This window comes from Protopterus annectens, chromosome 7.part0 (genome assembly GCF_019279795.1).
Source record: "Protopterus annectens isolate FY-2018-M chromosome 7.part0, PAN1.0, whole genome shotgun sequence".
NCBI lineage: Eukaryota > Metazoa > Chordata > Ceratodontiformes > Protopteridae > Protopterus > Protopterus annectens.
Genome location: NC_056739.1, coordinates 1,762,125,694 through 1,762,139,194, shown reverse-complemented (window position 1 = coordinate 1,762,139,194; position 13,501 = coordinate 1,762,125,694).

Genomic DNA, 13,501 nt, shown 5'->3' with positions numbered 1-13,501 from the left:
TATCTGTGCGTCCATAGGTTTGAATGAAAATGTTTTCAAAGATTTCAATAATCTCATTAGGTTGCTGGAAGTCCTTCCCTTGATAATGTATTTCAGGTATAAATGTAGAAGATTTAGTGAGGTTGATCACCCTGGCCAGAAATCTGGAGGGAGAGTGTATCACGTCTGCGTATAGGGCCAAAGATTTAGTCTCATGGAAACTCAGGTTCTCTGCGTGAAGCGATATTAGATCTTTTTGTAGTTGAATCATACGTTCTTCCAACAGGTGGGTGTGTCTTACTTGAGACTCTATTTCTACTTTATGCAGCTGAGAGGTAAGATCCCGTTCTTTTTTATTGTGAAGTCTCTTGTAATATGCGGCTTTATTTATCAGGAAGCCCCTGATCATTGATTTAATTGTGGCCCATTCACAGTCTAATGGAGATTGAAGGGATTTCTTTGAATTAAGAAAATAATCCAGGTATTCGTCGATTTGGGAGGTAATCTCCTCTCTCCCCAGGAGGTTTGGGTTCAGCCACCAACAGATATCTATTCTGTCTGCTGGGTCCCTACTGTATCGGTGAATACCCATAGAGATCTTGGAATGGTCAAAGATAGATTTAGGGGATTGTTTAAAGGAGATATTCATAGTGTAAAAGGCCTTGGAAATAAGAAAGAAGTCTATTCTGGACCAACTTTTGGCACAGCTAGAAAAGAAGGTGTAGTTGTATTTTTTCTGAGCAGGGTCTAAAAATATGTTGGGGTCAAATAGATTAAACTCTTCTTTCAGTTCAGTTATGTCCTTCTGTACTGAAAGATTAGCTCTAGCTCTGGGATTCGATCTATCTGATTTGGGGTCCTGTACTGAATTCCAACCCCCCCCCCCACAATATAATAGTGCTTAGGAAATGAAGTGAGGAAATTATATAACTTCATAAAGAAACTCTGTTGAGAGTTGCAGGGGGCATATATGTTGAGAAGGAGAATAGGTTTATCTAATAAAGAGTGATTTGTAGTAAAATAACACCACCTACCCTCATCATCCGATCCCACCTTTCCTATATATGACCCAAAGTTATTTTTAATGATAATGGCCACCCCAGCTTTATTTGTAGTGCCTTCTGAGGTTATGATCTTTTGGATCCAAGGCCTCAGTTTTTCTTGATCCCATTGATGATTCAACAAATGCGTCTCCTGAAGGAAAGTAATATTAGCAGTAGATTTCAAGAGTGCATAAACAATTTTTTTTTTTAGGTGATTGTAACACCTTAATATTCCAGGACTCTAAGTTCCACATCTTCTAATTAAGTTAAGTGTATTTAATAAGTTAAGGATGTAATGGGGAGTATGAACAGCATTGCATACAAACGTAGGATTGTATTGTAAACCTGGGGCAAGTAGAGAGCTTCCTTCCCGCTTAATCCCGGTGCCTACCCACCTCCCCCTAAGCCCGGAAGGGTCTGGGAGGATAAAATAAAATGATCTTGAGATCACCCGATAGGTGAAAAGCCTTGTTCCCAGAAAGTACAGCCTAACACTCCATAAGCCAAAATGCATAGCTATCCCATGCAGTGCATAAACATACCACAAAACTCCGCCACGACGAGAGGTAGAAACCTGTAGAATTAAACAGCAAACAAACAGTTATTTACATAATAGCGCTGAGCTTATTTAACCTTGCAGAATAAGCCAGAACCTTCATTTATATTAAGTGTGACTAAAAGGAAATGTCTGTGGAATAATAGTTTCCAATAAGATGTTGTTGGTCATCAACAGACATACAGCATTTTCCTGTGCTTAATGCAGAATTGCTAGAAATGTTAACTAGACATTCAGTCATACTATCCAGTTCCAAAAAAATGAGGGTCACAGAAAAGGTGAGACACAACCCAAAGAAAAAAAAAAACCCTCACATTTTCCCCCCGGTGTCTATCACCTCATTTCCCACATCATTCTTAGCCAAAGAATTATTTGTTGATCCCCTCGAGCCCCCTATCATTTAGTTATTCAGTTGCGTTAGCGCCTTTAGCACAGTTAGTTACTCTTGAGTACTGTTGCTAAAATCTTCAACAGACACGTGGAGCCATCTTTTGCATTAATGAGCATACTAAATGAAAAATTGCTGATAAATTATATGTAACCTTCTAACATGTATGTGGTGGGTTATTGAATCTGGTCTGGGCACTGAATATCCCTGTTAATTTATGCGTGTTGATTCCAAAACAGCGGTCATAAATGTACCCAATGTGTTGAAAAAATGTACAATTTGCAGGAGTAAGTCAGGAATCAAAGCATATTAATTACTTAGATTATTATGTATAATACTAGAATCTGCTGTGGGGGTAATGTTCAAAAGGTTAGTAATATTCTGCAAGTACATGTACGGGTTTCATCTGTATTCTTAGTATTAGCCCAAATGCATACATTTATATGGTCCAAGACCATGGAATATTCAATCAAAAATGTTTTAAATACACATTCATTTACAAGCAAATGATTCCAGTATCAAAGTCAAGGTATATGCAAAACGTTATAAAAGGCATCTCCTCTACACATCTGATATTTGGGCTTGATGTTGAAGGTTATATTCTACAGGATCATGTATGTAGAAATGATGCCTTGACTATGACTAGAATGACCCTGAATTTATTACCTGCTCAGACAAAGAAAGCTCTGACTACAGAGGAATATGGTTGAGTGACATATGTCTGCTCATCCAGTCTAGGAACAAAGTGTTTGCAGAGCCCAGGCATATCAGCTGCATTTGCGAGATAAACCAGATAACCCAGTTCCTGCAGCTTTGACACGGAAGCACAAAAACCCCCTCCCAAAATGCTCAACCCCGAAAGATAAAAATTACAGCTGTGTGGGGATATGCAGGTTTATTGGTCCAGTGTAGTAAACATTGTACTGCATTTCCTATCCAGAGGTGTGAAGATTTATGAGCCTACTGGAAAGCTTGCACCCCTCTGAATGATGGTTGTGATCTGCACCTCTTACCTCCTTATCAGGTCAGGAAGGCTAGAGTACGTACATCGTTTTCACTTGCCTTGGATTGCGATGCTTTTCTTCTGCATGAAATACAAAACCTACTGACAGGATCTCCCTGTAAAGAATTTACAGTAGCAAATATTCTAGTAAATGAGAAAGGGTAGTAAAACATCAAACTTATGTACTGTCCGACTAACGTCTTAAAATATGTTGCACTCCCACAGAGTTGAGACAAATATACCTCACACATGTGCTTTGAGGGTAAGTTAGGAAATGCAAGGGCATATCTCCATCATCCATTACAATGTTGCTTAGCACATGTATATAACACAGTGGAATCATGTGAGTGTTGTTATGCAAAAAATTTACCCCACTGTGTGGTGATAAATGTAAGAAGGAGCAATTAGTTCCCAAGATGTAGTTGCAGAATAACCTATGTGTGATTTGGTGAAATTTCTGGGATTACATAAGAAAGAACCCATAGGCAAAAAATATCCATGACAATGAACACGTAATAATATTGCCACCCAACTGTACAAGGTGTAGACCCAGCTTCATAAATCTGTGAAATCGTACAGCAGGTTGAATAACTTTCAAAAAGTTGTGACTGCAGAATAAGTTGACTTGTTCGTTCATCAATAAATAAAATGTAGAAAAGCTTTGTGTTGACAGACGTGGATTTGCGAAGCTGGCAGGTTCCTGCTGATTCTCGTGTGTGGGAGGAACGTCGCTGGATGCTTGTACACGTTTCGCTTCTATCGTTTAGAGGGAAATGGTAAATAAAATACAGTCCCTAAATATATAGAGTGGTATGTGCGTATTGAAAAACTACTGAAGGGAGAGTAGAGCAGAGGATCTTCATCGCTCACTAATTCTATACTCCATGTGCCTGTGTGAGTCACAACAGCTTGCGTACATTAGATAACAAAACGTTTCGTGCTGTTTGAATAGACTGTGAGCCATGTTAGTGATTAGTGGGCTGTATGCCTTTAAGAGCGCATTGAAGACAGGGAACTCCTGGGGTCAAAGAGCTATACAAAGATAGCGAAATTATGGCGACGTGTCTAGCAGAAAAAAAAAAAAAAACAGTCCAAATGATGTCTCGAGGGTAGTGGATCCTACGGACACTGGATGTTGTATGGAGACCAAAAAGACCAGCTCACAAGGTAAGCTTGTGATTTTAAGCAAAGATAAGCTGATTGATTGCATCTGTCAAGCCGTCGCTCACCTTTTCAGGTGTAGTATTACATCTTTTGAGCACGTTTGTCCGGGCATTCATTAAAAGTCCTTTTGAAAACCACAACCGCTTCCTCAAAGTTTTGCGTTGATATCTGGGCACCCTGGTGAGCAAAATTGAGCGTGTTGGGATACCTCATCTGAAATCTGATCTGCTTTTTAATCAGATAAGCACAGAAAGGGGCTAGTTTTTGCCTTTCCTGTTTAATTGGTGTTGGTAGGTCAGGAGATATATTCTGTTACTCTTCCATTCTATGTATTTTTTTTTTTTTTTTGCTGCACTTGTTAGCTTGAACACATGCTGGTAGTTTAAGATCTTGACGTACACTGGTCTCGGATTTAACTTGTCAGATGCTGGTCTTAAGGCTCTGTGTGCACGTTCTATAATAAGTTTGTCTGAGAGAGGTTCTTTATCCAGGAATATAGAAAATATTTCAGATACGCTCTCCAATAAGTCAAATTGTGTAACCTGTTCTGGGATGCCTCTAATGATGAGGTTGTTGCGTCTGGATCTGGCTTCGAGGTCTGTTAGTTTCTGTTGAATACTCCTTATATTTGTGTCATTATTCTTTTGCTCTTTTTGTAGCTGGTCAATTTTAATCTCATTTTCTAACACCCTTGCCTCAGTTTTATCCATTCTGGTTAATATTCTGTCAATGGAGTCATTAAAAGTTTTAAGCTGTTGTGAGAGGTCTTGAATTGCTGACTGAATGGGTTGTAAGGCAATCTTTAATTCCTCCATGTAGTTTGAGTCAGATTTCTCTTTTGATGTTACTGGTGGTGTCTTGGGTGCCTCTTGTTGTTTAGTAGTCCTGGCCCTCTTCGTGGTGACTTCTTTTTCTGGAGAGGCTATAGTTGAAGATTTTGCTTTAGTGGTTTGAGTTTCCATGTGATCTAGATCTTTTGACATGGTTATGTATATTACACAGTGCCTTATTTCTTCACAGGAGTAGTAGGCCTCCGAGGCCTAGAGCACATGTAGCCCGGACTGGCAGTAGTAGAATCAAAGGAATCAGGCACAATCCTTCACACCAAAGATTCTCTTTTCCTCGAGAAAGTAGGTAAGTGCAGCAGGTGAGATTCTTGATTAATCTGTAGTGTTATTAAATCTTGAAAAGGTTTTTAGACCTTAAAATTAGCTGTTGAATTGTAGGTGAGTGGCAGAGCTCTGTGGAAACACTGCTTATAGGATGGCAGCCATTTTAGAACCCCGCTTCTTCAGGTCTTCTAAAAAAACAAACTGAAACATCCATTTAAATACAATGCAGAAACCAATAACAGGCAATTAAGATTTAATTACTAAAACCATCTTAAAGGTATACATATATTTAAGATTTTTTTACCCTGCATGCTTTTAATACAGGTTTAAGGCTAATACTACTATTAATCCCTGGGTGTCTATGTGCCTGTAATCTTAGAATCCACTTTAATTCAATTGGTTATTGATGTCCCCTCCTCTTATGTTAATGTTTACTAGTTGCAATACTTTAAAAGTAAAATGATGTCCTGGCCGCATAGCAATAAGTTTGGCCAAAGCATTTTTCTCATTCTGTTTATGTATCTCATATAGATGTTTACTGATACGTTCTTTCAATTTCTGGGTGGTCTTCCCTACATAATAACAGGCACATGAAACACATGTAGCCAAATAAACCAGATTGCTGCTATTACAGTCTGCATGAAATATTGGTCTAAAAATAAGGGAAGTATTGGGACAATCAAATTCCTGTTGTTCACTTAACACACAACAAAAACTGCATTTTTACAGGGATATGTACCTGGATTTAATACTGTAGGGTAAACTTTCTTATTGTCATGACATAACTTTTTTAAGTTGGCATTGTTTCTATAGTATCACCCACAATCCTTGCTGTGGAATTATCAGTAGTTAAAAGAGACCAGTGTTTGCAAATAATTTCTCTAACAGCATTGTTACTACTGGTAAAATTAGTCACAAAGGAACAAGAATATCTTTTACTAAAATAATTTGTAATACCTATATGATTATCATTTATACCTGCACAATACAAATCCTTTGCTTGCTGATCCACACTTTGTTCCACAACCTGTAGTACATGCTTCTTATAACCTCCATCCACAAACATCTGTCTCATTTTTTTCCATTTCAGTATCCACTGTATTGCTTCCTTCACATACCCTCCTCACCCTCAACAATTGACTTTTCACAATGTTGGGGAAAATATGTTGGGGATGCATACTATCATAACTAAGTAACCCATTATGCCAACAAGGTTTCCTATATAAGGTGGTGGATATATTACCCAATTCATCTCTTGAAAGAGATATATCTAAAAAAAAAATTTGATCATAGGAACTAATGGTAGTAAACCTAAGAAAACTCATAGTGGACTCCATTAAAGTGATGAATTCAGAAAGGGAGTTTTCATCACCTTCCCAAAACATAAAAACATCATCCACAAAATGTCTATATACTTAAACTCTATAGCTATCTGGATGATTAAAAAGTGCCTGGATTCCCAAAAATACATTACAAGATTTACATATGAATTTGTGCATGGGGTGCCCATAGCGACACCCCATTTTTGTAAATACAATTGCACATCAAACAAAAACACATTGTTGCTTAAGATAAAAATCTGAAAATGTGCATATGATATCAATATCAATGCCAGAAAAAGTACCTACATTAAGCAAAATCTCTCTGATAGCCTCTATGCCATAATCATTCGGTATCCAAGTAAATAAATTTCTGACATCCATAGTCACAATCAGGCAAGCAGAAATGTCATTGTCATGAACATAATCTTTCAAATCTTGTAAAAAATGTGTTATATCCTTTAAAATGTTAGTAATATTAGGTACTACCTCCTTCAGTTTCCCATCCACATAAATGGAAAGAGGCTCAGTCGCTCAGCCACCTCCTAAGACAATAGGTTTCATAGAGGGTGCAGTGCTGGACTTGTGTATTTTAGGTAGTCCTTTGATAATAGGTAATACAGGATGTGTTACATACAAAAAACTGCATAAAGTCTCATTAATGAAAGACAATACTGAAAGAAATGAGGATGTTCCAACTGAAGAGTCTTGGTTCAAAAAAATGAAATAGAAGTTCAAGAAAACTAAAACCACAGACTCACCACGAAAAAATCACTTTTCTGTTATTAAAAGTATAGCTTTATTTAACGGTAAGTGCTTTCGCGTATCCGATAGATACGCTTCCTCAGACCATGAATTACTATAAAACTTCACCTCTTTTTATACAAACAAGCAGCCATCATCAGAACTTTTGAATAATTAATTAAAAATCATTCAATTAATATAATTCGCAACTTTAACATCCTTAAAATGACAGTGTTGCTTAAAATCCTTCACTAGTAGAACACAGTCAAAAACACTGCATTTAATAACTGAGTAAATAAGTAAGTAAGTATATATATATATATATATATATATATATATATATATATATATATATAAAACCATGTAATGTGCAAATACAAGCATCAATGAATGAATGAATATACAAATAAAAGGAAATGAAGATAAAATTAGATTAAATGTGAGGCTTTCTAATGTATAGGCTGTATGAAGCTAAACTAAAATAAAATAAAATATCCAAAAATATGGATGTGCATGTAAAGACAATCTAAGTGAATATATATGAAAATATGTATCAATAATAAGTCATCAAATATAAAACCTAAATGCTAATGCAATATAAATAAATAACAAAATTCATGGAAATAACATCCTTCATATAAATAACAAAATTCATATAGGTAACAGGATCCATATGGATAATGCAATTACAACTCAACATGCAGCATTCTATATATTTATTTAAAATATAAAATATAAAATTATTAAAATTACTATTAGAATTTACCTACGAGATTTGAGGTATGATCTGAGTGATACATAAGTGTTTAAACCAGGGGAATGATGTCCCCTGAGTTTAAAAATCCACTGCAGTTCTTTTTGTTCGAGATGGGACATGTAGTCTCCACCTCTTGTCTCATTAATGTATATACATAAAAGTAGTTCATTGAAATAATCATGAATTCTATTATTAATCACTTGAACAAAGGACTTATTTACTCTAGAGTAAGTCTCAGCATCATAAAGGAGATCATTCATTGCTTTCACATAATCACTCCTATTCATTAAAACAGTGGCCCCTCCTTTATCAGCAGGCCTTATACATATGTCATGATTATTAATCAAACAATCAAGTGCTTTCCTTTCTGCTTGCATTAAGTTGCAAAAATCATTATTAGAACCTCGTTGATTCAAAGCCTTACATAATTCTTCTTCACGTATTTTTACAAAAAATTCAACATTTGGTGGCATAGGGGCTATAAATGTACTCAACTTACTATAAATAAGGCCTCGACTGTTTATATCAATATCTTGAACATTAACTTACAAGATAAATTGTGAGCAAACATTCTGATGTCAGTAGTAATGTCACCTAACTTTGCTGCTGTTGCTGGACGAAGGATAAACCTCTATCAAGTACCGATCTCTCTGTAGAGTTTAAAACATAGTCAGATAAGTTGACTAAAAAAGTATTCATCTCTGTAGTCTCCTGTTGTCTAACTGACCTCGATCTGCTGAGAGCTTCCATTTCTGTCTCCCTAGACTGGACGACCAAGCAAAGGAGGGTCCTTTCTGTTGTATGGGGAGCAGTAAAAAACGTTCCACATTAGGAGAATTCATTGTCTTAGGTTTTGCTCCATCCTGAGTGTAAGTCAACGCTTGTTAATTAGGCAGAGGTGTAATGGCCACAGAATCATTTTCCATTGATGAAATAGGTGTGGGCATCACCAAAACACACTGCTATGCATTGCTACAAGTGGGAACCACAGGGGAGGGGTTCTCCATGGTAACATGGGTTGTTTCTAAGATGTTATTAGGTTCTGATTCATTTCTGGTGAATCCAGATCATGATTGCTCACCAAACTTCAGCCAGACAAAAACATTACCCATACAAAAATCATTGTGATCTCATTGCAGTTTTTTCTGTTTTGTTTGTTGAAGTTTAGCTTCATTAAACCGCACATTTGAGTCACATAAAGCACATCTTTATAGTGAGAAGTAAGGTCAGAATACCTGCCCTCAGTTTTAAGAAAGAGCTCCTCCTCAATAGGTTTGAAATATTCCAACATCAACGTGATATATTTGAAACCAAAGTCCAAATTCAGCTGTTGCTATTGCCGGAGTAAATCAGGGTAGGCTTCACCACATACTAGCATACATAATACCCTCATACCCCTGGGGAAAATCCAAAAGGGAAGGCATACTTCCCAATGCAAGCATTGCCAAATGAATTTTTTCAGCTTATAGAGATCGTTTTCAAGTTCCCTCAGGGATTTAATTAAATAGTTCAAACTCACTGGCATTAACTGAAGAAGCACATGTGAAAGCGCTTGTCTTTTGTTTTTATGGTGTATTTTATTAAACCTATTTTTATTGCCATGGTTATCCAGCTGTTTTTTTTATCTTTTCTCTTGGTAAACCTTGTGATACAAGTGATGTCATATTCCAAAATATGATGAAAAGCATAGGGGTGACAAAGGTCATCATGGACCTCTGCATTTTCTACATTTTGGGACATTTTACTCTATGAACCATTATAGTCAGATGGTCTGTGGAAGCAGAAAATTCTACAGTTCCATAAAGGCACTACAGACATCTATTTCCGGGAGGTACACCAAGGCAGCTGCCTGATGTACTTGTAAATTAAATGACACCTCCATCCCATATATCATAGTATCATAGGTTGTCACTTGGCATGCAGTCCAGGAGACAGTTAAATAGACTAGCACAAATTACCAATTGCCCAAAGCACTGTATTTTAAGTGACTTGCTCAAGGTCATACAATAGGCAAATGAAAGCTGCAGCATGGGAAGGAGATTGTTAATAGGGCATAGCCTTAATCTTCTGGGCTGATTACCATACATCTTGGATAAAGTCTGTGCCTGGACTACTTGCCACAGATTAGATGTAAGTGGAAGTAGCATCCCCCATTCATCTGTGCCTCAGGAAATATCAAATGTAGTTCTGTCACTGCATATTTATCAAAGAATTTTATCATAATCTTGACTTGCAAATGTTCATCAATGTCCTCTGTTTACTCCACTAGACAGCTAAATAGGGCATTCTATGCCCCCACTGATCTGGTACTCATAAGGGAATATACAAGAAAAAATTACTCTCATTGTCATTGTGTCACAGGCAGCCATGCACTGTATGCAACTACTGGCAGAGCTTGGGGTTTGACAGGAAGATGCCATCACAGACTGTACTTGAATGGCATATAGGTCAAGGCGATGTGGCTTTGTTGTAAGCAGAATCACTATCATCCTTGTCATAAAAAAAAAAAAAAAAAAAAAAAAAAAAGATGCATACTTTATTTCTACTATGTTTATGTACTATGTAACAATTATCATTCCTTCATTGTTTCAATGTTTGTATTTCATGTTTTTACTGTGTGGAGCTTTTCTCCCCGGGCCTCTACTGAAAATGGAAATATATCCAGCTAGACCAGCCCGGTCAACAAATGTAAAATAAATAAATAAATACATATGTATCCACAGCTCTCCATTCTGCGTTGGTAAGTACTGTGACAAAAATGTTCCTTAATGCAACTAATGATTGCTTTGCTGCTGAAATTCTCCTGCATGTGTACTGAATGAGTTGTGCTGGTTACTATCTCATTGTTATTCCTGCTGCAGTCTTCTCTTCTAACCATCTCACCCCCTCCTATATTATATGACAGGCAGCACTATGTCAGTGTTCAGTGATTGTTTTCAGTCAGGACATACCATCTGATTTGACATCCTGTCCATGATGATGTCCAATGGAAATCATATCATCCACACGGGTCTATATCGTAATGTCGAATGCTGACAAGTACGAAGCACTACACTACAAACTTGAAAGTTCGAAGTGTAAAAACATTGAAGCATATAAAGGAGATCGCCATAGAGTGCAGGAAGGGAAGATTACCCTTTACTGCACTGTAGTACGATCTCAGAGTTGGTATATTTAAGTAGTAGGGGTTGTGGGTGTGCAGGGGGGCTTGCCCCCTTGCATAGAGCATTTTTTTTGTTTTTGGTTTGGAGTGTTTTTTTTTTTTGACATTTGACATTTTTAGACTTCAAACTTTCAAGTTCAAAGTTGGAAGCTTCGAAGTTGTCAACATTTGACAATCTGATATAGACCCCATGCACACTACCCACTCTTATTATGACTACATGTCCCTGACTATTAGTCAAAATTTTTTGGGTGTACAACTACGGCATGTTTTTATCATTCATAGCTTTTTCCCCAATGATATACACGCCTCTTAATGAGTAGTTTTGGTTTTCAGCATGTCAATTCTATAGTCTGGAATATGTCCAAATATGCCATGGTATGATGCTCTTACTTCCATTTATTAAATCACTATTTCTCCTCAGTATCCTTTGGCTGCCTGGCCATTGTTACTGTGTGGCTGAATGTGTAGTAGGTGCTGACATCATTACTGTGTGCTTCCATTGCATTTAGCTATGTTGCAATATGGAGTCTGCAATGTAATATCATATTTCTGTATTTACATCCTGACTGTTTTTGTGATGTCTGAATCTACATGCTGATAGTCGATACAGTTATTTCTCAACATATTGCTGCTTTACTCAGTCATGATGTTGAAGAGAAGCACTTCCACCTGAATCAACATTTATTATTTATTTATTTGTTTAATTATTACATTTGTTTACCCAGATAGTCCACTTGGGCAAGAAGAGCCCATTTTCAGTGGAAGCCCAGGGAGAAAAGCTCCACAAGTAAAACTGATACAGTACAATTGCAGTACAATTCAAAATATTAAAAAAAATTAAATACAAGAAATAAAACTAGAATTTTAACTTCTATAAAATTAATGTATAGAGAAGGTGGATAAATTTGAAAGTGGATATAACATATAACATAATGGAAAAAGATGCAATAACACGTTAATAAGATTGTACAAGTGGGGAATTAACATAGGGAAGAGTAGATTAGTAACAGTGTGCAGAAAATAGATGAAAAGGGAGAGGAGTAAAAAGAAATAACTGGAGATTAGAGTTTGTCAGAAAGGACAAAGGGAGAGTGAAGTAGATAGGATAGGGGAAGTGGACGGGGAGTGAAAGAAAGGCAGGACTGGAATAAAGAAGGTAACTGGTTGAGAAAATGAGAAAAAAAAAAAAAAAGAAAAACTAGGTTATGGGGGGAGGAGGCTGAGTACAGTTACGATTCCAGATAGAGTGAAGGTGAGCATGAGAGGCTTGTTTAAAGGTGCTGGAATTTTTGGTAATGTGGATGCTTAGGAGAAGACTATTCCACATTTTTTATATACTCCAAGAGTAAAGGAGTTGGCCAGCAGGTATCTTAAGTTTGTGGACTTGAAATAGTTGTTGATTCTTGGATCTCAATGGGCTATTGGGATTATATTGGGAGAAAATAGAAGTTAGAGCAGGGCAACCTTTTTATACAGGGAGGTGCTAAGCTGTCTAACATATTGAGAAAGGTAGTATTGAAATGTTGAAAAGCATCATCAAGGGGTAATATTTTTAGGCTATTCCAGTTAACACTTTTAAAGATGAGGTTGAATGTGTGGGGGTTAAAATTTGATAGGTTTCTCACATGTTTAGAGGTGGTGCAGCGGTAGTGTTGTTGCCTCACAGCAAGAGGTTCTCCCGTTTGATTCTTGGCTGGAGTGTGGGGAGTGCCTTCTGTGTGGGGTCTGCATGTCCTCCCCTTGGTTGGGTGGGTGTTCGAAGGACATGCGTAAATGGGCGTGCCTTCGTGGAAGGTTGAACGTTGAGCTGGCACCTCAACATTCGTAAAAATCTACTGCCAATCCATAGCAGACTGGAGTTCCACTGTGGTGACCCCTAACAGGGAAACGACAACAACAACAGAGCAGGAGCAGAATGATTTACATATGTGAGAAGGTGACCACTTAGTGAATTTGGAAGTGTCCCAGCTGATGTGCTTTTGGATGGGTCGGAGACTAGGATCCAGTCTAGTATTGAGCCTTTATTGATTCTGTGATGGTATCTAGTGGGGGAGGTAATGTGTTGTGTAAAGTTAAGCGGGTTTATGTTGGAGGTTGGAGACTTTGAGCTGATGTTTGACCAGTTAATGTTTATATCATCAAGTGTTATTGTTTCATTTTTTATGGTATTGGAGGCCCAGGAATATATCTTCTAGAATAGGTATATTATTAACAGAGCAAATATAAATGACAATGTTACACAGGTTTTAAGTATTGTTTAACTTTATAAA